A 23,287-nucleotide genomic window follows, 5' to 3' on the forward strand; every position below is an offset into this window, starting at 1 on the left:
ATTGATCGAGCAAAAGTTTTGACCAATCGAAAATACTGAATTTTGAATTTTCATTTAGAAAATTTCAAAACTTGAAATTTCACTTTATCGACTTTATGAAACAATATTCTCTAAACTCAAATATCATTATTACAACCTACTCATGTATGTATATGAGTGTGTATATATATATATATATATATATATATATATATATATATATATATATATATATATATATATATATATATATATATATAACACAAGATGCTAAGAAAATGAATGAAGCATGAGTGGGAGGCTTAGTGTATATTTGTTTGGAGGGACTTTATGTAGGATGAAAAATTGAAAAGAGAAAAGTGAAGAGAAAGTATATTTAGTGGGAGTTTGGTTGGAAGGGAGGGAGGAAAAAATAACCGGTGGGGCCTAGGTGTATTCTTCCTGGGCACACCATATTTCAATCTCCCCAACTTGGGAGAGAAAATAGAAAGAAAAACTAAGAGTTTTACTTTTTTATGTTTTGGACAAAACTAACCCTAACACCAGACCACAACCACAACTATATTCAATGTTGTCTCAATTTTTGGTTTTATTTTTTCTTTCATTTTGGTTTTTTGTCTTGTTGTCTCAATAGTTTCTTCTTCTTCTTCTTCTTCTTCTTCTTCTTCTTCTTCTTCTTTTCAATGTTTCAGGCAAGGAAGTCGATTTTGTACCGTACCGATTGGTACGGCCAGAATTTACCGTACCGGTGCTTAGGCCGGAACAAAAACATGGTTGTTTCGTTCCGCTTCAAGTACCGGATCATACCGGGATGTGCCGGCCGTTCTGGGAAAAATACTGAATATCGGCCGGAAAATGAAAATCAGCCGGTAAAATGTAAACTAATGAAAAAAAAAAGAAGAAGAAGAAGAAGAAGAAAGATACCTAGATCCTTATTGTCGCTTCCACTTTCTTGGCAGCGACACCACTTCGCCGATCATCGTCCATCTCCTTTTTGTCTTTGGTTCTTCTTGTTCTTCATCTTTCGTCCAGAGTTGCTCCACATCTGTTTCACTTCTTACTGACCAATGTTTCTCTAAAACTTTCTTTGTCTTATGCTTTTACTTTTCATCAAAGGAGAGACTTTACCTTTGTTAAAAGAGTGGTAGTGTGCCTGACACTACCCATGTGAACTCGGACAGTATAACTTTCAAATAGATTTTTATGTATTTTTTTAATATTAAAAGGACACAAATTTCAAAGGCATTTGACAATTCAAACTTGTATATTTTTGTTAAGGATACAAGTGATCTGCCATCTATAACTACAAACTTATTATTACTACTATTATTAATATAATTATCACCATGTAATCTATTAAGTATTATCTATGTATTTTCTTTTATTTAATAATAATGAGTTGATACTTTAATCAGAAGGCTCAAAATTAAAGCATATATGTAAATTGTCATTTTAAATATTTGCAACAAATTATATAGATTTTGAATTTTATATATATATATATATATATATATATATATATATATATATATATATATATATATATAATTAGTAGCAAACTCGAAATGGTACACTAGTATTAACTGGTACCAAAATATTTCGTCCTTTTGACCAAACCAAAACGGCTTCTAGTACGGTATTGACTCCCTTGGTTTCGGGTGTACATCTGTTTCTATTCTCACAAGTTTTGGTTTTTTTTTAATCGGTTTATTTGAATTTTTTTTGCTACTTTTTTAAAAATAAAATAAAAAATTAAGTGTCTATTCATACACAAACTTTTAAATAAGAATATAATGTGTTATTTTTCTTTTATTAAATTGGGATATGATGGTAAATTTAAATAAATTCTATTTTCTATCCTCCCATTTTCCTGTTGAATCAAAAAAAAAAAAAAAGTTTTCTTTCTTTCTACTTTTCTATCCTTCCAACCAAACACAAATGAGGGATATTAAAATCTTTTTTATCTTCTTACTTGTCCATCCTCTCCTCATTTTTTAACTCCTCCAACCAAACAGACCCTTAGAGTTCATAGATCAAACCATTTTCCCCTAGACTCCGAAACATTTTGTATATGAGGAGGTATCAATTCAGTTACAAGATATTTGACAACTTTATCACAATTCTAATATGGTAGATTGTGAGTGCAAGAGAAAGTGAAAGAGAATCACTCAAAATTTGCTACATTAAAGTCTATCAGAGTAGTGAAAATTTTGTGGAAAAAAAAATTGTTGTCATAGAAAAAATCTCGTAAAAAAAAAAAAAAAATTTAATAGTATGCCCACGTGAAAAGATTGCTAGTGTCATATAGCTGTTAACAACTTATGCTGATTAAATTTTGCTAATATTTTGCTAATGACCAATTAAGTTATCTTTCCCCAAGGAAGCCCAGTATTCCATTCCCCATGAAGAATGCATACAAGTTTTTAGATGGTAGGAGGAGGAAGAGTGTAGGAGAGGGATGCAGTGATTTAATTCACTTTATTTGGATTTTTTTGGAGAGAGGGGGAAAATAGTTTGAGAGGATTTGGAGGGTAGAATATATCCATACTCCTTATTTTTAATTCTTCCAAATTAAGTAAATTTAATTTTCACTGCTCTCTCCTCTGCCACACTTCCAGACACACTCTTAGAGGGTGTTTGGATAGCACAAACGTGCGTCCACGTCCAGTTTTTTTTTTTTTTTACGCGTGTTTGTTACTGTTCATTGGCCATGAACAGTGATTTTAGGCCAATGAACAGTAACTTTTGGCATGAACAGTGTTTTTTAACCATTTAAAAATTATTTTGCTACAGTGTTTTCAATTTTCAGTTTTCAGCAATAAGTTCTATCCAAACGGACCCTTAGTGTGAATTGCCTAAATGAATATAATATTTCTCATTCTATGAACTGAGTTGGGAGAATACTTTAAAATCAGAGATTCTTTATAATAATAAAAAATTCCAGAATGGTATCTGTCATTATTTATTCTTGCAATATAGAAACATAACCATTTAGGAAAAGTAGTTTAGAACATGAACAAGAAAGGTACACAAAAAAAAAAAAAGAAAAAAAAAAAGGCATTTTGTCATGAGAATCAAGTTCAACTTAGTAGAGTAGCTCACCAAACACAGGATCATCATTTTTCCCCACTTTTCATTATACATCTGCAGAAGCTTCTCAGCTGGTGTCACACCTGCATTAATTAAGAAAATCATGCATGTATTGCATATTTTCAATCTAGAAAAGAATACATGAATGCTTTACAGATTAGTTACCTGTTATAACATCCTCTGCTAGCTCATTCAAGTACATTGATTCCCCAAGGCCTCTCCTTTCCAAGCCATCCTATAGAATAATAGATTGGTTTTAAGATAGTCAACTACAAGACGGCAATGACATTGATCTTATCTTGCGTAGATTACCTTCGCCCACTTTATAACACTTTCAGCTACATCCTTTAACAAGCCACCTTGAAATGGTGTGTTTAGACCTGTCTTAGGAACCTAGCAAAAAAAAAAAACCTTAATTTAGATTTGCCATCTTAGCTCCATAGAAAGATGTAATTAAACTAAATCAGCATTGGAACTAAAATCACCAAAAGACATTGAACTTTTCCTTGCCTACAGCCCCCCATGCTTGGCTCTATCTTTACATTCTTCTCAATACTCCAACATCAACATTTGCATTACAATCCAAACTTTCCAACATGCCAAAAGTATACACACATCGTACAAGTGTTAGTTTGTTCTTGGACACGATCCTTTTTGCCAAAATTTGGGATTAGAAGGAGAAATTTAAAATTTTCACGAAACTTAGGTAGAAATTTTTTGAGTCAATCCCAACTACAAATTCCATCTAGATAGACATCTTTTTCATATGGCATCTTTCTTTCTTTCAAACAATGGAATAACACATTATTTTATAGTACTTGCATTACCTTATCCCTTAACGTCTGTCTTTCTTGAGGGGTCCAATCAGCTACCATATCAAGAACATTTTGTAGTGAAACCTCATCTTTTAATAAACCTACCTGAAATTTAACATATAATCGAAGTTAGATAGTTATTGGGATATTGAAAGGATGAATATCTTAATTTATCTAAACTAAACTGAAGTATGGACATGACTCCACAAGTGGTTGGTGGGATTTAAATCCCAAGTTGAATGCCAAAGTTCTATGCTGTTTGTAATTGAATATATTGTAAAGTAATGCTTATTGTCAGGTTCAAAATATTTAGGTTCTAAATACTTTGTTTATTGGCAAACCATGTACATAAATTTATCTAGGTATAGATCATAGTGTCTATAGGTCATGTTAGACATTGCATAAAATGTTACAAGTCAAAATTCAAGAACATATAAGTTGCAAGTTTAGGAATTCAAAATCGGACTGGCTCGATTGATCTAGAAAAAGCTTCGACCAATTGAGATGAGTTTCTGCCAAATTTAAATAAAGCTCAATAGCCTATTAAACATTTAGGGTTTCAGTCCAAATTCATTGGGTATATAAAAAAAATCCTAAAGCACGTTTTTCAAGTCTTGGAAAACTACTCTTTTGAGATATGTGAGGTTCTGTGTCTTTTACTTTTTCAAGCATATACCGGAGATCATTCTTATACCGTAAGTGTATGTTTGGATACCGCTTATTTTGCTAAAAATTGAAAATAATAAAAAAATATATATTTCGGTTACTGTTCATTGGCCTGATTGCACTATTCATGTCCCATGAACAGTGCAACAGGAGCTGGACTTAAAAATTAAAAAAAAAAAAAAAAAAAAAACGAAATTACTCTAAACACAGACACAAACTCTCACTACCCAAACGGAGTTTACGTACCGGTGGAACCAAGTTGCAACCCAAGCTTTAGATATCAAGCGTATTGAAGAGCAAAATGTGAATTAGAAGTTCATGTTGCAGCAAATCCATATCAAAGAAGTTTGAGGGTTTCAAAGTTAGGTTTGATAATTATAGTTAAGTTTATTACAAATTAAATATTCTTGATTGTAAACTTCTATTTGATAGTGAATTGTTCTTCTTGGGATCGTCCCGGCCCCAAGGTTTATTTTATCTTAAAACTGGTTTGTTTAATTGGTTTTCTTCGATCATCATATCTTGTGTTATTTCGTTTGCGCTACATGAGATGTTTGACTTATGTTTAACTTAAGGCATACTTAAATGACCTAATTAAACTTGGCCTTAAATTTTGTTAAACATTGTTTGTTCAGGGGTCTAAAAACTAACAATTTCATATAGCTATGTGCTATTAAATAAAACAATAGAAGGTTGCATATTTATATACAAAACAAAGAGACTACTACTACCCAAAATGCTGGTAAAGCACACAACGTCGTTAAAGGCCCTGCATCAGCATTCAGCACCCCTCATTTCTAAATATCTCTTTAACCTGACCTGAACAAGACGTGGACATATATTAGGCACTAATAAGTATATCGCGAAAGAATGGTTCACTACATATGTGTGTGTATATATATATATATATAACATCTAAAAAAAAAATTAATTTCAAAAAAGGGGATGGTGGTACCCAAGTAACAAGCCTCTGGATATATTTCAGTCAGATGATTCTACCAGTCGTTCAAGGTTGGAAATTCACCTGGAAGACTAGGAAGTTTACCTACCATAAAGTCCTGCGTATTAACAATATGACCACTGTTAATTATATATTAAAAAAAAAAAAAAGCTCTAGATTAAGGCTTTGTTTGGTAAGGGGATAAAAAAGTGATAGGAAAGAAAATACATGAATGTAGGGGAAAAAATGAAAAAATAGATTAATGTTTTCTATTTTGTGTTTGAAAGGAGGTCTGATATTCTTCTTATACACTTGTATTAAATTGTTTTGTTTTATATTATTTTATTTTTAATCATAACATTTAAGTAGAGTTTGTAGTGTTACTTTATGTTAGAACTTTATTTATTTTCTCGTGGGTATATGTGTTTGTTTTTCAAAAACAATTAAAAATTAAAAAATAATTGTCAACTCACTTATGTAAAGAAAGATCCTCCTATTTTTCTCCCAATTTGGGAGAAAAAAAATTATGGGTCCCGATAAAAATTAAGCAGCCTTTTTTCCTTGCTTTTAATTTTCTATCCTATAAAGCAAGATAAGATATTAATCCATCTTCATTTACTTTCTACCATTTTGTGTCCACCTTCCCAAACGCACACTAAAATATAATAATAATAATAATAATAATAATAATGTTGAGCAAAGAATAGCATGGCCACGGAAGGAAGCCTAAAGATTTGCAAACTATCAAGTATTGAGAAATAGATGGAAACCCGGAATGACATTCCAGTGCAGTCAATGTGCTTCTTTTTTCGATAAACACAAATCATTGGAACATCAAGTGCGTAATCGATATAGCGCTCAAACCTGCATAAAGAAAATTTTAAAATTGTGATGGCAATCTTGTATATCCTTACCTCACTGACCCAGCTTATTGATAACCAATAATATGCTAGCTAGGTTGCTTTAAAATTGTCACAGATTAAAGTGGCTATATTTGGTAGTGTCAAGTGTAACATACCACGCACTCTCTCCAGTGTCGTGCATGGCATAACAATTTAACAAACAACCTCAATCTAAGGCCAACTTATACTTGTAACAAAATTTGCACATTCACCAATAAAAAATTAATTGACTAGAAAGATCGAGAGACAGTCATAGCATGAGGAAGCACAAAAAGAGTCAATAGTTAGTAATCTTTTTTCTCTCAAACTGAAGCAATCAACATACAGATGCTACTATCTTCTACAAGCGAAAATAAAATAAACTTACCCAAAGGAGTCATCAAAGACAAAGGGGATCATGCCAGTGCGATTCTTATCAAAATCAGTCCAAGTATGGCTGTTTAAATAGAGCGAAAACAAGAGAGAAATAAGAGGGAAGCAAATATTTGAGATGTGCAAGGGAAATTTTTAGATGGAAGACATTAAAAATAAAATAATAAAACCTTCTCATGCTGAGGTAACCATTTGGCTTCCCTTTAGTGAAGGGTGAATTTGCAAATAGAGCTGTTGCTAGCTGTTCCATTTTGTTACAATAGTTAAAATTTCATGAAGACAATTTTTCAAGGAAAAAACAAGGAGAAAAAAGGTAAGGCCATAGACTTTACAGGCTGCAAAGCAAGACTAGCACGAAATTTTCTGACCATGTCAAGTTCTGAACTATAATCCAGATTAACCTGTAAAAGGTGAGCTCAAGTGTGTATCACTTTCCATTCGAAACAATACATTATAAGTAGTATTATGAAAGAGAAGTCTTTCAACCAAATCAAGGAATGTCTGTTTAGTGCTTTTGAATTTTATCGCCACAAATACCAAATTCATTCACCTGAACAGTACATGTTCGATACATCACATCTTGTGCAAATGAGCCAAGCTTCGGACAGAACTTCCTTATAATCCCGTGTCTTGCCTGAGCAAAATTACTTGATCAATATACTATTAGCAAAACTATATGAAAGGTTAGCAGAAAACTATGGATCGTAATTAAAGTATTATTTGAAGCTGAGTACTCAAGTCCAATGCTGGAATACCTGGACACCATTTCCTCATTTTATAATAATGGGATAGAGGGTCATGACTCATGAGTTCAAGACCTACAAATGCTTAATGGTGGGTAAGTCTAGTTGGCTAGTACAAGAAACAAGCTCACAGCAACAAAATTGATTTGTCCTCAAACTTTGAAATTAATGACAATGTTATGTATGCTAGTTCCCAATAAAAATAAAAATTTCGAAACAAAAGACATGCTAACTTGTTTGGTCTGTTGTACTAAAGAAACAAGAAAGCACATAGAAACGTTGTGTCATACTAAGGTAAGAAGTGCAAAGTTTCACTGGTCTAAAGGTCTTAGCATTTGAAAAACTAAACCATCCTCATGGTGTAGCTAACGAAGCTTCTTTTTTTCAGTTGAGAAGAAGTATCACAATCTCCTCTGTACCCTCTGAGCCTGAGGTGTAAGTTCCTCCTCCCCTCGTTCAGGGCCCTAATAAAGGTTCTTATTTATAAATAAAATTAAAAGACCAATATTATCATTTATATGAGAATAGCTTGGTTAACCCTATAAATTCCATGGCAGCAGGGAAAAAAATAAAATAGGAAAAAACAAAAAGGCAAAGCAGCTTTGTCAAAAACTACATTCATTACGTATATCTTCATGTTATGACTTGGTAACTAGTATGATCAATTTTGAGGCTTAAAAGTAACGAGGTTGATGTAATTGGACCTTTGCTTGTGAATGAGGATTTATGAGCGTGGTTTGTGAGAGACGGTTGTGTGTTTGCAATCCATATCTATAATAGAACTTGATTTGTATGGCTTATAGATGTATGCATGGAGCTTATCATATCATGTAAAAATCTTATTCCTTGGTGGTATGAGGTGTGCTTTGACTAATCATAGCTCTATGCAATTGGTATGAATGTTTTCACTTGTACAACAAAGTGGTATGAGTGCTTCCCCCAACACAACACTTTTATCCAATTCGAGTCGTTGGAAGGAGTTACCAAGGGCATTACAGGCGTGTCTTTATCTTCCATTTTTGGCTGAAAACCAATTGCCAAAAATCCAATCCCCATTTTTCCAGCAACAGCTTTGACCTTTGAAATGAAACATAACAAGAGATTTCTTAGTGCATAGCAAATAGTTTTAAATTTTCATGATATGTTATAAGAAAAATAGAAGGGAAAAAACCACTCTAATATACAGTACCTTGCCGCAAGAGAATGAACTTAAATTTAGAGAGAGAGAAATCACTGGAGCCATATTGTATGATAGTTTATCAGATAGTGTTATGCAAAAAGAACAAGAAAGTGCCACAGAGAAAGGGGAGAAGGCACAAAATGAACACAACAGGAGAAAAAAGCTAAGTTTGCCTATGCCTCAGAAACCACTTACCTGAGAAAGGTGAGAATTAATCTCAGCCCAAGTTTGATGCAAAGATTCAAGAGGTGCTCCGCTAAGCCAGAGCTGGCCCAACAAAATTTGGGGTCTAAGACGGAAATTTTATATAAGGCCATTTTATATGTAAACATTAATTAAATAAATATATATAATACTAATTAAATTAAAACTAATTTGATGTAAATACACATATTGATGAATAATATTAATTAAACTAAGGTTAATTTCATACAGAGGATTGAATATTATAGTTGAACCATAAATTTAAACAAAAAGAACTAGCAAAAAATTATTTTTATAAAAAAAAAAAAACTTACTTTAACTTTGATATATAACTATGCATAGTTAAGTACAGTTGTAACCTAAATTTTAATTTATATATTCTTTTTAAGAGAAAGAGGTAGATAAATATTATTTGGTGCATGGCTTTGTAGGATATTAGTCTACAAAAATTAAGATCTCAAACTATTAGAGGAGATTAGTCATCATTGATGATCTATCACATTTGCAACATTTTTTTTTGAAACATTTTAGGGTTTCAATTGGTTTTAATTTCTATTGGTCTCCTATTTTGGAAGCCTTGTTAGAAATAAAAAAGAAAAATACTAAAGATACTGCAAAATGTTCACAATATAATGTGATAATGACTGTAATTGAAGAAATTCAACAACTTAATTTATTTGTGTTTGAATTAATTTTTTATGTGATTGGTGGCATGTTTGTTAAATTTAAACTTAAACCTATAGTAAAATTTGTGGTATCTTTAACATCACTTTAAAAAAAAAGTACTAATTATTTAAAAAATGTTATATTTTTATAAAATTTAGGGCCTTTACAAATGGAAATGGTGACTTTTTTTAGTAGGGAATTTTTTTTTTGGTTGTGGGGCCTTAGGCCTAGGCCTAAGTTGCCTAGGCCTTGAGCCGGCACTACGCTAAGCACGAGCTGACTACCAGGTTCCAACATTACCTTTTTCTTTCGCTGGTCATAATATATATTATTCAATCAAATTTAACTACAAATTTTTTTTTCTTATAACAAATGGGGAGGGGGATTCGAACTCAAGTTCTTTACCTAGAAAGAACTGGATATGTCAATGAGTTATGATGAGGCAGAAGCTCGTCAGTTGCTATGGGTTCGTCCAGATAATACCGATCACAGTCTGGCGACGTGATGGAAGCAAGAACTCACTCAAATGATCACCGGTGTGGTGCTTGCCACAACGCCTCCAATGCCAAAGTTAGTGTGAAAGAAGGTAGCAGCCAAAATATCAAAAATAATGTATGTCTTTTGTTCTGTATGTACCTTGTATTAGTGTTGTGAGGGCTTTATATATATCCTTCTAGACTATAGCCGTTGTGGTGTTAACGTCTCCCTTGATAACGTCTCCGGCAGAGTAATGGGCTTTAATGTGTTTTTAACGGTTCGTCAAGCTAGCCTCGTAACGGTCTGGGACATTATTGGCAGCATTGAATGGCCTTCACGTTCTCGTCAGTGATGCAGATAATCGGTCAGGTTCGTCTTTGGAGGCGACCTCGTCCGAGTTTCTCTTCGTCAGTCCCATCAGCTGCCCCTCGGGTTCCATGGTCGTCAATGCGTGTCCTGACGACCGTGGAAAGCGAAAAGTTTTTTTTTTTTGGGGACCTTTGGGATTTCGTGCTGCATTGAATGCGTAGTGGCGGCGTTATGCGGGTCGTGGCCACGTGGCATGATATGGTTGGAGAAGGCCTATGTCCTCATTGCATGACCCTTGGGTTTCCCGCGCGATTTTCGGTTTTTCTTCCTTTTGGTTTTTAAACTTCTCTTCTCCTACTTTACCTTTCATTTTCTTCAAGTTTTCAGTTTATCCCTCTGAGCGTCTTTTTTTACCTATTTCTTCACTTTCCTTTGAGCTGGTGCGTGTTTGGCGTTGGGCTTCTTGCTTCTCTTCTCTGAGGTATGTTTTTTTTTTCTTCTTTCTTTTCTCTTTTTCTCTTCGCAAACATCTGATTTCCTTTTCTTTTTGGCCTCTGCTTCTTGTTTTTCCTTTTTTTTTTTGTGGGAACTTTAGCACTTTCCTATTTACCTGTACTTTGCCTGGGTGTCCATGGTCAGTAATTTTGAGGTTAAAGTAGCTTGCCCTTCAATTTCCTTTCTTTTTGCTCGCTTAGGGGGGTCCTTAGGTGTTTTTCCAAACTTGGGGAGTTTCGTTTTTGAGGGTAACAGCTTAGGCGTTGTCTTGGGTGACTTGTTTCCATTGCTCTGCTAGTCAGTTGACTGGTTCGAAGGTTTGGTGAAGGAGCCACGGTCAATGTCTGAGGTTAGGTCTAGTGATCTCGAGACCGGGTTGTCGTCTAGTGGCGACCTTATGGAGGGGGACACAGCCACGTCGACCCTTAGAGAAGTTAGGGCTTTTCATGCCCTCGTGGAGGCGTGTGGGTTGGACTCTGATGCCGTGGGTAGGTTTAGGGATAGGTTTCAATTTTCGGAACGGGTTCGTGTTTGTCGGCCTACTGACGATGAGAAGGCTTGTCAGTTTTTTTCAGGTGAAGTGTGCTTCTATGAGGCCGCTTTCACTTGTGGACTTAGGCTTCCCATCCATCCATTTATGATGGAGCTCTTAGCTTATTTAGGTATTGCTCCTGGGCAGCTTATGCCCAATTCATGGAGAATAGTGGTCAACTTTATGGAAATATGGCTGGCTGCTAACGGGGAGATGATTAAGGTAAATGAGCTTGTCTATTTGTATCGTTTAAAAGAGTCCAAAGAGTACGGGTATTATGAGCTAGTACCTTGGGAGAGAAGAACCAGGATTGTCAAGGGCTTACCTTCGTACTTCAGGTACTGGAAGTCCAGATTTGTATTTGTGTCTAGGGACAATTTTGAGACCCCCTCTAGCCCGGATTGGGGTGATATCCCCAGATTGCTTCGTCGGTGGGGAACCCCGACTTTAGGTGCGTTAGTATCCTTTCTTGTTTTTTTTTTTGTTGAATCCGCTGTTATCGTCACTAACTTCTTTCCTTCCTATGCAGTTAAAAGGAGGCCAAAGCTCAAAAGCAGGTACAAGGAGCATGTTGAGACGGCTATTGTGTATTCCCAGACCATCGAAAACTGGGACGACTTAGTAGATCCGCGGACGCTTGCTTTTTACAACCTCGGCCCCGATCCATCCCCCTACGTCCTGTGGAGCCTCGATATTGAAGGAAAGAAGAGTAAGCATTGAGTTCATTAGACTTCGATCCCCATACCTGTACTTAGTTCCTTTGCTCCTTTATAAGATTTTCCTTCTTCGCAGAGATGACGACGAAATTTAACAAGGGCATGTATGAGAAGATGTGGTCTAAGAAGGACGAACCGCTGTCCAACATCGGGAAGAAGGTGGTCCGTGTCAAAGGGAAGGTTTCCTCCGTCACTTCGACTGCTTCAGCCACTCCCGTGATTTCCGGCGCCGAAACGACGAGGACGGCTTCTCCTGCCACCTTGGTCGAAGAGATCCCGACCCCTGCTTCGAAAAGGCCTCGTACGTCAGATAGGGGGAAGGAGGCTACTTGCTCGTCCACCATTTGGGATGACGAGAAGTTGGCGATGGACCGGGCTCATGGGGTCGTGACCGCAGAAGACCTGAAGGTGTTCTCGAGTTTGCCCCCAAGTGAGTTGATGAGTTGTCATCTCCATAAGCTCGTCCAGGTAACCTGCTCGTGTTAAGTTATATATATTATATAGGTGTGCTAAGGTCAAATTCCTTCGCATGTTTTTTTTTAGGTGCTGGGGGAGACCATTCATCTTTCCTCTGAGTATTTTGCTCAGGAGGCTAAGGCTGAGTCCTCGCTTTCTCGGATCAAGGTCTTGGAGATGGAGAACTAGAAGCTGAAGAGGGATCTGATAGCTTCGATGGAGGATGTTCATCATGCTAGGGAGAAGGTCAAGAAATTGAGTGACGAGCTTAAGGTTGAGCAGCAGCTGGTTCTGGAAAAGGACGAGCAGCTTGCAGCCGCGAAGGAGAAGATCAAGGTCAACACCTCCAGGGCTATTGAGGGTTTCCAGCAGACTGAGGAGTACAACTCTGTGCTCTTCAGCTGGTATTTCAAAGGGTTCGAGCTTTTGAGGAGGTACTGCATCAAGCACCCTTTTGGAATAGATTTGGAGATGCTGGACATGGAGGAAGTGGACAGGGAGATCTCTGCTGACAAAGCTGCCCAAGCCACGGCTGCTGTCGCTTCTGAAGACCTTCCTGCTGTTGATGTCCCAGTCGTCGAAGCTCCTGCCCTTGGTGCCCCTGCCAACGACGATGCCATCCCGGATGTCTGATCCTATTACTTGTTCAAATTTTTTTTTTTTAAATGCTTGACATGTTTGAGGCTCAAATTCTAGAACATCTTTAAATTTTTTTTTTTTTTTTTTGGTAAGTATATCTTTAGCCCAGTGTTTATGCGTTTTTAGATGTAAAAACAATGGTAATTGCCTTTGGTTTTTGGGCTTTTATAATATCGTATTTACTTACATATGTTGTCCCTGTGTGCGTCCTTCAATGCCTGTCAACTTCTTCGTATCCATCAGGGTTGGATCTCATTTCTTTCTCTTTCGTTAGTAACGTACATCCGTCTAGGCGGAATCTTATTACTTAGGCTTTTTTTTTTTTTACGCCTTCGTCAGTAACGTACATCCGTCTAGGCGGAATCTTATTACTTAGGCCTTTTTTTTTTTCTTTATGCCTTCGTCAGTAACATACATCCGTCTAGGTGGAATTTTATTACTTAGGCTTTTTTTTTTTTTTTTCTTTCTGCCTTCGTCAGTAACGTACATCCGTCTAGGCAGAATCTTATTACTTAGGCCTTTTTTTTCTTTACACCTTCGTCAGTAACGTACATTCGTTTAAGCGGAATCTTATTACTTAGGCTTTTTTTTTTCTTTACGCCTTTGTCAGTAACGTACATCCGTCTAGGCGGAATCTTATTATTTAGGTTGTAACGGGTTTCCGGGACTTGCTACTGACGAGACCTGTATGAAGACATTATTTGAATCTTTATTTCATTAATTTTCAGGAATGAGTACATTCTTGGGTTACATCTATTGATGGTATTTCTTCAAGTGCTCAATGTTCCAGGGTCGTGGGAGCTTCTGCCCATCTAGGGTCTCCAAATGATAGCTGCCTTGCCGGGAGTAATAGACGACCCTGTAAGGTCCTTCCCATGTGGGACTGAGCTTCCCATGGGCGGGATTTTTGGTTGCTGTGGTGACCTTGCGTAGGACGAGGTCGCCAATTTCAAGTCGTCTGAGCTTGACCCTCTTGTTATAGTATTCGGTCATCTTCTGCTGGTACTTCATCGTCTTGCTAGAGGCCTTGTCTCTTACTTCATCTAGGCAGTCCAAATTGATTCGAAGTTGGTCGTCGTTGTCTTTCTCGCGGAATACTTCTCGCCTGGTGCTGGCCACACCCACCTCGACTGGGATTACTGCTTCAGTACCATAGGTGAGCCTGAAAGGCGTCTCTCCCGTTGGGGTTCTTGCTGTTGTTCTATAGGCCCACAAGACATTGGGCAATTCTTCGGGCCATGCTCCTTTTGCCTCGTCCAGTCGGGCTTTGATGATTCTGAGCAGTGTCCGGTTAGTTACTTCCATTTGTAAGTTCGCCTGTGGGTGTCCAGGGGACGAGAATTGGTTCCTGATACCAAGTCCCGAGCAAAAGTCTCTAAAACCCTGGCTGTCGAACTGACAACCATTATCTGATATAATCGTTCTTGGAATCCCGAACCTGCAAATTATATTCTTCCACACGAAGCTACGGATCTTTGCCTCTGTGATAGTTCCTATTGCTTCTGCTTCGACCCATTTTGTGAAGTAATTAATAGCAACGAGCAGGAATCTTACCTGTCCTTTTCCCAGGGGCAATGGGCCGACAATATCAATCCCCCACTGTGCGAACGGCCACAAGGAGGTTATCGTCGTCATCTTTTCTGCTGGCAGCCTCTGGACGTTCCCAAACCTCTGGCACTTATCGCACCTCTTGACGAGCTCTGCAGCGTCTACCTGCATCGTCGGCTAGAAATATCCTGTTCGAATAACTTCGCTTACCAGAGATCTAGGCCCAGCGTGGTCTCCACAAATTCCTTCGTGGACTTCTCGAAGAACGTACTTGGCTTCTTCCTCGTTGACACACTTCAAATAGGGTCGGGAGAAGCCCCTTTTATATAAGGTATCATTCAAAATCGTAAATCTAGCCGCTCTCGTTTTAATCTTCCTGGCTTCTAGGGCGTCACGAGGGAGATGCCCATCTTGGAGAAATGACACGATCGGTGCCATCCAGCTATTTACGCTCTGGATGGGAAATATTGGGACTTCTTCGATGCTGGGGTGTTTCTGAATCCCCATGAGTAATTCCCTGTTTGTCGGTTCATCTTTTGACGAGGCCATTTTCGCCACCTCATCTGCAGCCATATTCTGGTTTCTCGGGATCCGAAGAAAGTCCAACTTATCGAACTCACGGGCTAAATGTTTCGTCAGCTTGAGGTACTTCTGCATTCTTTCCTCTTTTGCCTCATACTCTTCCCTGATCTGCCCTATTGCCAATTTAGAGTCGCTCTGAATAAGCAGGTTCTTAATCCCGAGTGCTTTCCCGAGTCTTAGTCCCGTTAGTATCCCTTCATACTCGGCCTCGTTGTTGGTTGTTGGGAATTTTAATTGGACTCCATATCTGAGTTTTTCTTCATCAGGAGTGTTTATGACGACCCCTACTCTCCCTCTTTTTTGGGCTGATGAGCCATCAGTCTGAATCGTCCATTGTTCCGCCTCGTCTTTGTCGTCGTCATCTTCTGGAAGGGTGAACTCGGCAATAAAATCTGCTAGAGCTTGCGCCTTGATAGCTATTCTAGGATGGTACTTGATGTCGAACTGGCTGAGTTCGATTGCCCACTGGACCATTCTCCCCACTGCCTCAAGTTCGTTCATGGATTTCCTGATTGGTTGGTCCGTCATTACCAGGATAGGATGTGCTTCGAAGTACGGTCGTAGTTTCCGTGAAGCTACTACTAGGGCGAATGCGATCTTCTCAATCCTGGGATACCTGGCTTCTGCTCCTTGGAAGGCTTGACTGATGTAGTAAACTGGAAGCTGCTTCTTATCTTCCTCTCGAATCAAGGCCGCACTAACGGCCGTGGCTGATGCCACCAGGTATAAATAAAGGTTTTCCCCTGCCTTTGACGGACTCAAAAGGGGCGGATTGCTCAGGTAACGTTTGAGCTCTTGAAACGCTACTTCGCATTCGTCAGTCTAGGAAAAAGCTTGCCTTAATGTCTTGAAAAAAGGTAGGCATTTGTCTGTTGCTTTAGAGACGAACCTATTGAGTGCAGCGATCCTCTCTGTGAGCTTTTGGACTTCTTTGACAGTCTTCGGGGATGCCATGTTGAGTATTGCTTGTACCTTCTCCGGATTTGCTTCTATTCCTCTTTGGGACACCATGAACCCCAAGAACTTCCCTGAGGCTACCCCGAACACACACTTACTAGGATTCAGCTTCATCTGATATTTTCGGAGGGTATCAAACGTCTCTCTCAATCGTCCAGGTGCGTCAACTCCTTTTTGCTCTTGACGAGCATATCGTCCTTATACACCTCCAAGTTTCTATCAATTTGCTTGCTGAACATCTTGTTTACTAGTCTTTGGTATGTTGCTCCTGCGTTTTTCAATCCGAAGGGCATCACCTTATAGCTGTAGAGCCCTCGACTTGTGATGAAAGCAGTTTTTTCTTGATCTTCATCAGCCATTTTTATTTGGTTGTATCCTGAAAAAGCATCCATGAACGTCAGTAGCTTATGCCCGGCCGTAGAATCTACCAGCTGGTATATCCTGGGCAGGGGGAAACTGTCCTTTGGGCAGACCTTGTTCAGGTCCGTAAAATTCACGCACATTCTCCACTTCCCATTGGCTTTTTTCACCAGCACGACGTTGGCTAGCCACTCGGGATAATAAACCTCTCAGATGTAGTCTGCCTGCAGCAACCTGTTAACTTCGTTAGTGATTGCTTGGCTTCGTTCGGGGGTAAAGACTCGTCGTCTCTGTTGGTGGGCTTTTTCCCGGGATCTATGTTCAACTCGTGCTGGATTACCTGGCGTGGTATGCTAGGCATATCCTCGTGACTCCATGCAAATACGTCCAAGTTTTTCTTTAGGAATTGGACAAGTTTCTTCCTCATCTCTGGGCTTAAGGTAGTTCCTATCCTCGTCACCTTTTCATTTTCCCCCTCGAGGAGTTCTACTGTTTCCAAAGCTTCCACTTTGTCTTCTTTTTCTTCCTCGATCATCCACGTGTGGTTTTCCCCTGCAGCCAGTACAGCCTGGTAGCATTCCCGGGCCAAGACTTGGTCCCTTCTCACCTCGCCGACTCCGTCCTCGGTGGGAAATTTTACCTTTAGGCAGTAGGTGGACGTAGCTGCTTTCCACCTGTTGAGCGTGGGTCTCCCAATGATCACATTATATGAGGAGGGGCAATCTACCACCAGGAAGTCTAACTGACGGGTCAGTTGCTTCGGGTAGGTCCCTATTGTGACTTTTAGCGTCACGATGCCCTTGGGGTATACCCTGTCTCCGCTGAAGCTGACGAGGGGGGAATCGAACGGGCGCAATGTACCAGGATCTAGTTTCAACTGTTGGAAGGCCGGTAAGTACATGATGTCTGCGAAGCTGTCGTTGTCTATGAGGATCCTCTTAGTGTTAAACCCTTCGATTGTGAGCATTATAACCAGGGGGTCATTATGCGGCTACCTTACTCCCCGGGCATCCGCTTCGTTGAAAAATATATCTTGGTTTGTCCGTCTTTGCTTTAATAGGGGTTCCATATAGACGCTGTTTACTTGCCTCTGGCATGTTTTCTTGAGAGACTTGTATAATCCCCCCATGACTGGCCCCCCTGCGATTGTGCTTATCTCCCCGGTCACATCTTGTGGTGGTTGGGGTGGACGAATGTCATTCTTAGATGAGGATTCGCGTTGGCTCGTGTTGCCGTCTCTGAACCTGCTGGATTGCCCCTTCTTCACATACTTCTGTAGTTTTCCTTTCTGTATCAGCTCCTCTATCTGTCCTTTCAGGTCTCGGCAATCCTCCGTGTAATGGTCGTGATCCTTGTGGAATCGGCAGTATTTGTTTTTGTCACGTACGTTAGGGGACGAATGCAGGGGTCTCGACCACTGAAGGTAATGTTGATCCTGGATCTGTGTCAAAATTTTGTCAACGGGCATAATAAAAGGGGTGAATTTTACCGGTCATGGAGATTTCTCGTCCTTTCATTTGTCTACGTCACCTCCTCGACGGCCTGGGCGCTCCCTCTTTTGTCCCCTACGTTCATCTTCCTTCCTTCCTTCCTTCCTTCCTTCTTCGGCCTTTCCTAGTCTACGATGGCTACCAGTGCGTCCTCGGTATTCATGTACTTTTGGGCTTTCAGTAGCATCTCTGCCATTGTTCGGGGCAGATTCTTTGCCAGCGAGACGACGAATTCTTTGGACTTAAGCCCTGCTTTAAATGTTGTCAGCTGCACCTTGTCATCCGCGTCGTCCACCTCTAGGGTCTCTCGAGTGAAGCGTTTCACGTACGACCGCAAGGTCTCCCTCTCCCCTTGCTTAATAGTGAGTAGGTGATCCGCTGGACTCTTGGGACATTGTCCCCCGACGAAGTGGCACAGAAAAGCACTACTTAACTGCTTAAAGTTGTCAATGGACGAAGTGGGCAGTTTCGTGAACCACTCTTTTCCAGCTCCCCTCAATGTAGTAGGGAAGGAACGACACATTATTTCATCAGGGGGCTGTTGAAGGCCTAAGGTCGTCTTGAAGGTATTTAGGTGATCTTGGGGGTCCTTGAGCCCATCAAAAGGCTCGAGTTGAGGCAACTGAAATTTTGCTGGTACCGGTCGTTCTAAGACTGCCATGGTAAAGGGAGAATCTGTTGCCTTGACCATCTTATCTAGGCTTCGATCCGTCTTCGATCCGTCTTCTCTTTGATGGCATTTCTTAGTTCATCCATCTCCTTTCTCATTTCTTGGAGGAGGTCGGAATGTTGTTCCTCAGGGGTAATGGTCCTTCGTCGGTCACTTCTCTCGTGGCTGTCCCCTTCGTCCTCTTGGACAGCTCTTGATCGGTTCTCCTCCTGCTGTAGCTTTTGTCTCATCTCCTGATTCTGTCTAGTGAGTTCCTCGACGGTGGCCGCGAGAGCTTGAACTTGTTGTGCCAAGGCCGCTGAATCCTGGTTGGATTCCATCTGGATATCGGAGCTGGTAGGAACTGCGTTTTCAAACCGTAGTACGAGAATCTCGTTCCCACAGACGGCGCCAAACTGATGAGGCAGAAGCTTGTCAGTTGCTATGGGTTCGTCCAGATAATGCGGGTCACACTCTGGCAACGCGATGGAAGCAAGAACTCACTCAAATGGTCACCAGTGTGGTGCCTGCCACAACACCTCCGATGCCAAAGTTAGTGTGAAAGAAGGTAGCAGCCAAAATATCAAAAATAATGTATGTCTTTTGGTTCTGTATGTACCTTGTATTAGTGTTGTGAGGGCTTTATATATATCCTTCTGGACTATAGCCGTTGTGGTGTTAACGTCTCCCTTGATAACGTCTCCCTTTAATGTGTTTCCAACGGTTCGTCCAGCTAGCCTCGTAACGGTCCGGGACATGGCCTTCACGTTCTCGTCAGTGATGCTGATAATCGGTCAGGTTCGTTTCTAGAGGCGACCTCGTCCGAGTTTCTCTTCGTTAGTCCCATCAAGTTACAATACTTTGTTTAATTTGAACTCTCACTAAAATTCACTTGACTCAATGTGAAAAAAATGCTTTTGAATTGTGAGTAGTTGTATACTTAATACTATGTATTAACTAAAAAGAAATAGAAAATTACATTTTACACCTTACACTATACTCGCTTTTACACTTATCACTCTTAAATTACAAGCATGCACGATCACCTCCTAAACTAATTCCATGTAATACTTTGCACCCTACCATCTATTTGGCAGTTAGATTAGACAGAAAAAGTCACATGAGTCACATATGGCTTATATTTCCGTCCAACTTAACTCTTAAATAGATGGTAAGGTGCAAAGTATTACATAGACATTAGTTTTTGGGGGTGATCAAGTATTCCTATAGTCCAAAGTGGTAAACGTAAATGAATATATAGCTTAGGATGCTAAAATGCAATTTCTCAAAGAAAAGCATACCTGTTTGAGTCCAATAACATTGTCACCTTCCATTATTTTATCCCAACCAAACCTCTCAGCAATGCCATTGAGCAACTCTGTTATTTGTCCATATCTTATTGGACGTAAAGTTCCTAACTCAAAACCAAACTTTTCGTGTTCCATACCTATTCTGCTAAGAACACATATAAGTTAAACTAATAATTCACAAATAAAAGTCAAAATCAAGTACAACTCTATCCACCTCTTTCCAGAGAGGAAGAGGGGAAAAAAAAAAGCATATAAAGGTCATCCAGACAAGTACACTCATATAGTAAGCTAAGGCTGCGTTTGGTTCAACAGTAAATCAATTTTAGAAATTATTTTTTGTATTTGCGTGTGTTTGGTAGGCACAGAAAATTTGGTCAACTGAAATTATTTTACAGTTTGACCGTAAAATAGCCCTTATACGATGGAAAATCAAATCCGTTCCTATTTTACCTTCAAATCACATTTTCGACTGAAAACAGAGAGAGAGAGCACGAAGAAAGGGAGACAAAGAACGAAGAGAGAGAGAGAGAGAGAGAGAGAGAGAGAGAGAGAAGTGCCGACGAGCCGACAAGCTCGCGCCGGCGAGATCAAGCCCCAAGCCCAGACGCGCCGACAAGCTCGCGCCGGCGAGATCGAGCCGTGAGATCGCTACCACGCCGGCGAGCTTGCGTCGGCGAGATCGAGCCGCGAGACCATCGTCCTAAGCCCAAACCCACCCCCGTCGTTACCAATCTGGCCGCCGTTACGATCTCTTTCCCTCAATCTCTCAATATTTCTCTCTTTGATCTCTGATTTTTTTGTTGTTGTTGTGGTGGCGTGGGTAGTGGCATTTTGGTGGCTTTTGATGGCTTTTGATCTCTGATTTTTTTGGTGTTTTGGTGGCTTTTGATCTCTGATTTTGTTGTTGTTGTTGCGGTGGTGTGGGTGGTGGTGTTTTTGTGGTTTTTGTGTTGTGTGGTGTTGGTGTGTGGGTGGTGGTGGCGGATTTTTCTGTGGGTGCCGGTGGATTTTTTTGATATAAAACTTGTTTGGAAGCTGAGAAAATGTGAGAAATTAGTGGAAATTTTGCATTTTCTGAATGTTACCAAACACTTCAAATTATTTTCCAATATAATTTTAAAATTGCAACCAAACACTAGAAATTATTTTCCTTTCCCGAAAATATTTTCACCTGAAAATATTTTACACCCGAAAAATATTTTACACCCAACCAAACGCAGCCTAAGACTACTTGGAACAAGCAATGAGTAAATTTGACAAATATAAAACACACACACATGAACATTACATTCTAGAAATTTTTAGATTAACAATCATCCTCCACTACATTTGCATTGGCCTTCTTAAACATTCAATAGAACTTTAAATCTTGGTAAGCTTATCCTAAGTGTTAGAACTTCTAGGGCTGATCCCTAATACCTATTAGTGTTAACTTAGCTAAAAGAGGTTTGGCAAAATTACAAATTATACCCTTTAACTTTGCTTAAATTTCAATTGTGTCTTTCAAAAATTACAAGTTTATTCAATTCAGGTTAATGTCCCTAAAACAACATAGTTTTTAGTTTTTTGAGTTTTTCAAAGTAGAAAAATACAAAATATTAATAAAAAAACACTTTTTTATAAAAGAAATTTTAAAAATGCTCTCTCTCTCTCTCTCTCTCTCTCTCTCTCTCTCTCTCTCTCTATATATATATATATATAGATAGATAGATAGATAGATAGATCTTGAGTCTTTTGGCTAAAAATTGCAAAAAACGGAGTTTATTTGTTATAGGTACTATTCAAAGTTATTAGGCAAATTGAGGAGAGAGACTGAATTTCGGCAACGGTGTTGCTGAAATTGCAAGAAAAAGTTGAATGTGTCAGTGGAGAGAGAAAATTTGAATTTCGGTAATGAGATTACTGAAATTCTTGTCCTGCCCGTACTACGAAGCTTGCCCATGAAGTGCCCAAAATGCTGAAATGGAAAACCAATTGTGGCAATGGCATTGCCGAAAATGGGAGGAAAAAAAAAAAAAAAAATTTGTGGCAACCAAGTTGCCGAAAATAGAGGGAAAAAAAATGCTACGTTCACAACGTTTTTCACAACAAATTACAGGTGGTTAGTTGTTATTAGTTCAAATTTGAACCTAACACTAAGATAACTTTTTTGCCCCAATAATAACAATTAGTAACAACCTGCCACTTAGAATTTGTTGTAAAAATGTTATGGACGTATCATTTCTATAAAAAAAAAAATCGTGGTACCTAAATAGAAGGAAAAAAAAATGGCAAATTGTTTTTTTTTTTTCCGAAATAGCCACAACAATTTGCCACTTTTTTTGGTTTGGCTTGATTTTCACATTGTGTTTCCATCACTCAAAACTCACAAATTTTGAGCTAGAGTGTGGAAATAGGAAACAACAAATGGGTGTTTTCAGTTTTTGAGAATTAAGTTTCAGTGGCATTTTTGTAAAATTAAGCAAAGAATGGGACCTACCGGTATGACTTATCCCATCAAGCAACCCGTTCTTCTCTTTGTCTGTTCTCCTTCTTCATTTTTTTTTCTTTTACCCAAAGCTCTCCTTCTCTTTTTTGTGGCATTAGAGAGAGAGCAAGACTAGAGATCAGAAGTTTCGCCGGTGATAAGGGATTCGAGAATCAACGTTGGACTAAGCCCAGGCCGAATCGTGAGACATGCGAACCTCGAGATCAGAAGCTTCGTTGGTGACAGGGGATTCGAGACCTGATGCTTTCTTCTTCTTCTTTTCTTTTACTTCTTTCTTTTTCTTTCCTTTTTTCTCTTTTATTTCTTTTCTTCTTCAAGTTGGGTTTTTGCTCTTAGTTTCTTCTCTCTTTTCTTTCTTTCTTTCTTCTTCAATCTAGTTTCTTCTCTTAGCTACTGCTTCTTTTCTTTTCTTTTTTTCTTCACGCTGTGATGGCAGAGATGGCTGAGTTTGGGTAGGGCCGGCTGAAAAAAAATTTGGGCCTTAGGCGAAAATTTTAAATTGGGCCTTTTTATAATTAAATATTAATAAAATTATATATATATATATATATATATATATATATTAGGACTATTTTCATTATTCTCTTTTTGTTGTATAATTTCATTATCTTCCAACTCTTTTTGATAAGTTTCTTGTTCATTTGTAATATTTTCACCCAAACTTTCTATTGTGTTTTTTTTTAATACTAGTAACAAATTTATCCATAGATCCTTTTTGAGAT

The 23,287-nt window shown here is 38.8% G+C and overlaps 1 pseudogene; it reads right to left on the minus strand.

The window, feature by feature from the left end:
• Nucleotides 1–3,064: 3,064 nt before the first annotated feature.
• Nucleotides 3,065–22,066, minus strand: LOC142609044 (glutamate--cysteine ligase, chloroplastic-like; annotated as a pseudogene).
• Between the last annotated feature and the right edge of the window lie 1,221 nt (nt 22,067–23,287).

Source organism: Castanea sativa, chromosome 9 (assembly GCF_040712315.1).
Source record: "Castanea sativa cultivar Marrone di Chiusa Pesio chromosome 9, ASM4071231v1".
In the NCBI taxonomy this organism is placed as follows: Eukaryota; Viridiplantae; Streptophyta; class Magnoliopsida; order Fagales; family Fagaceae; genus Castanea; species Castanea sativa.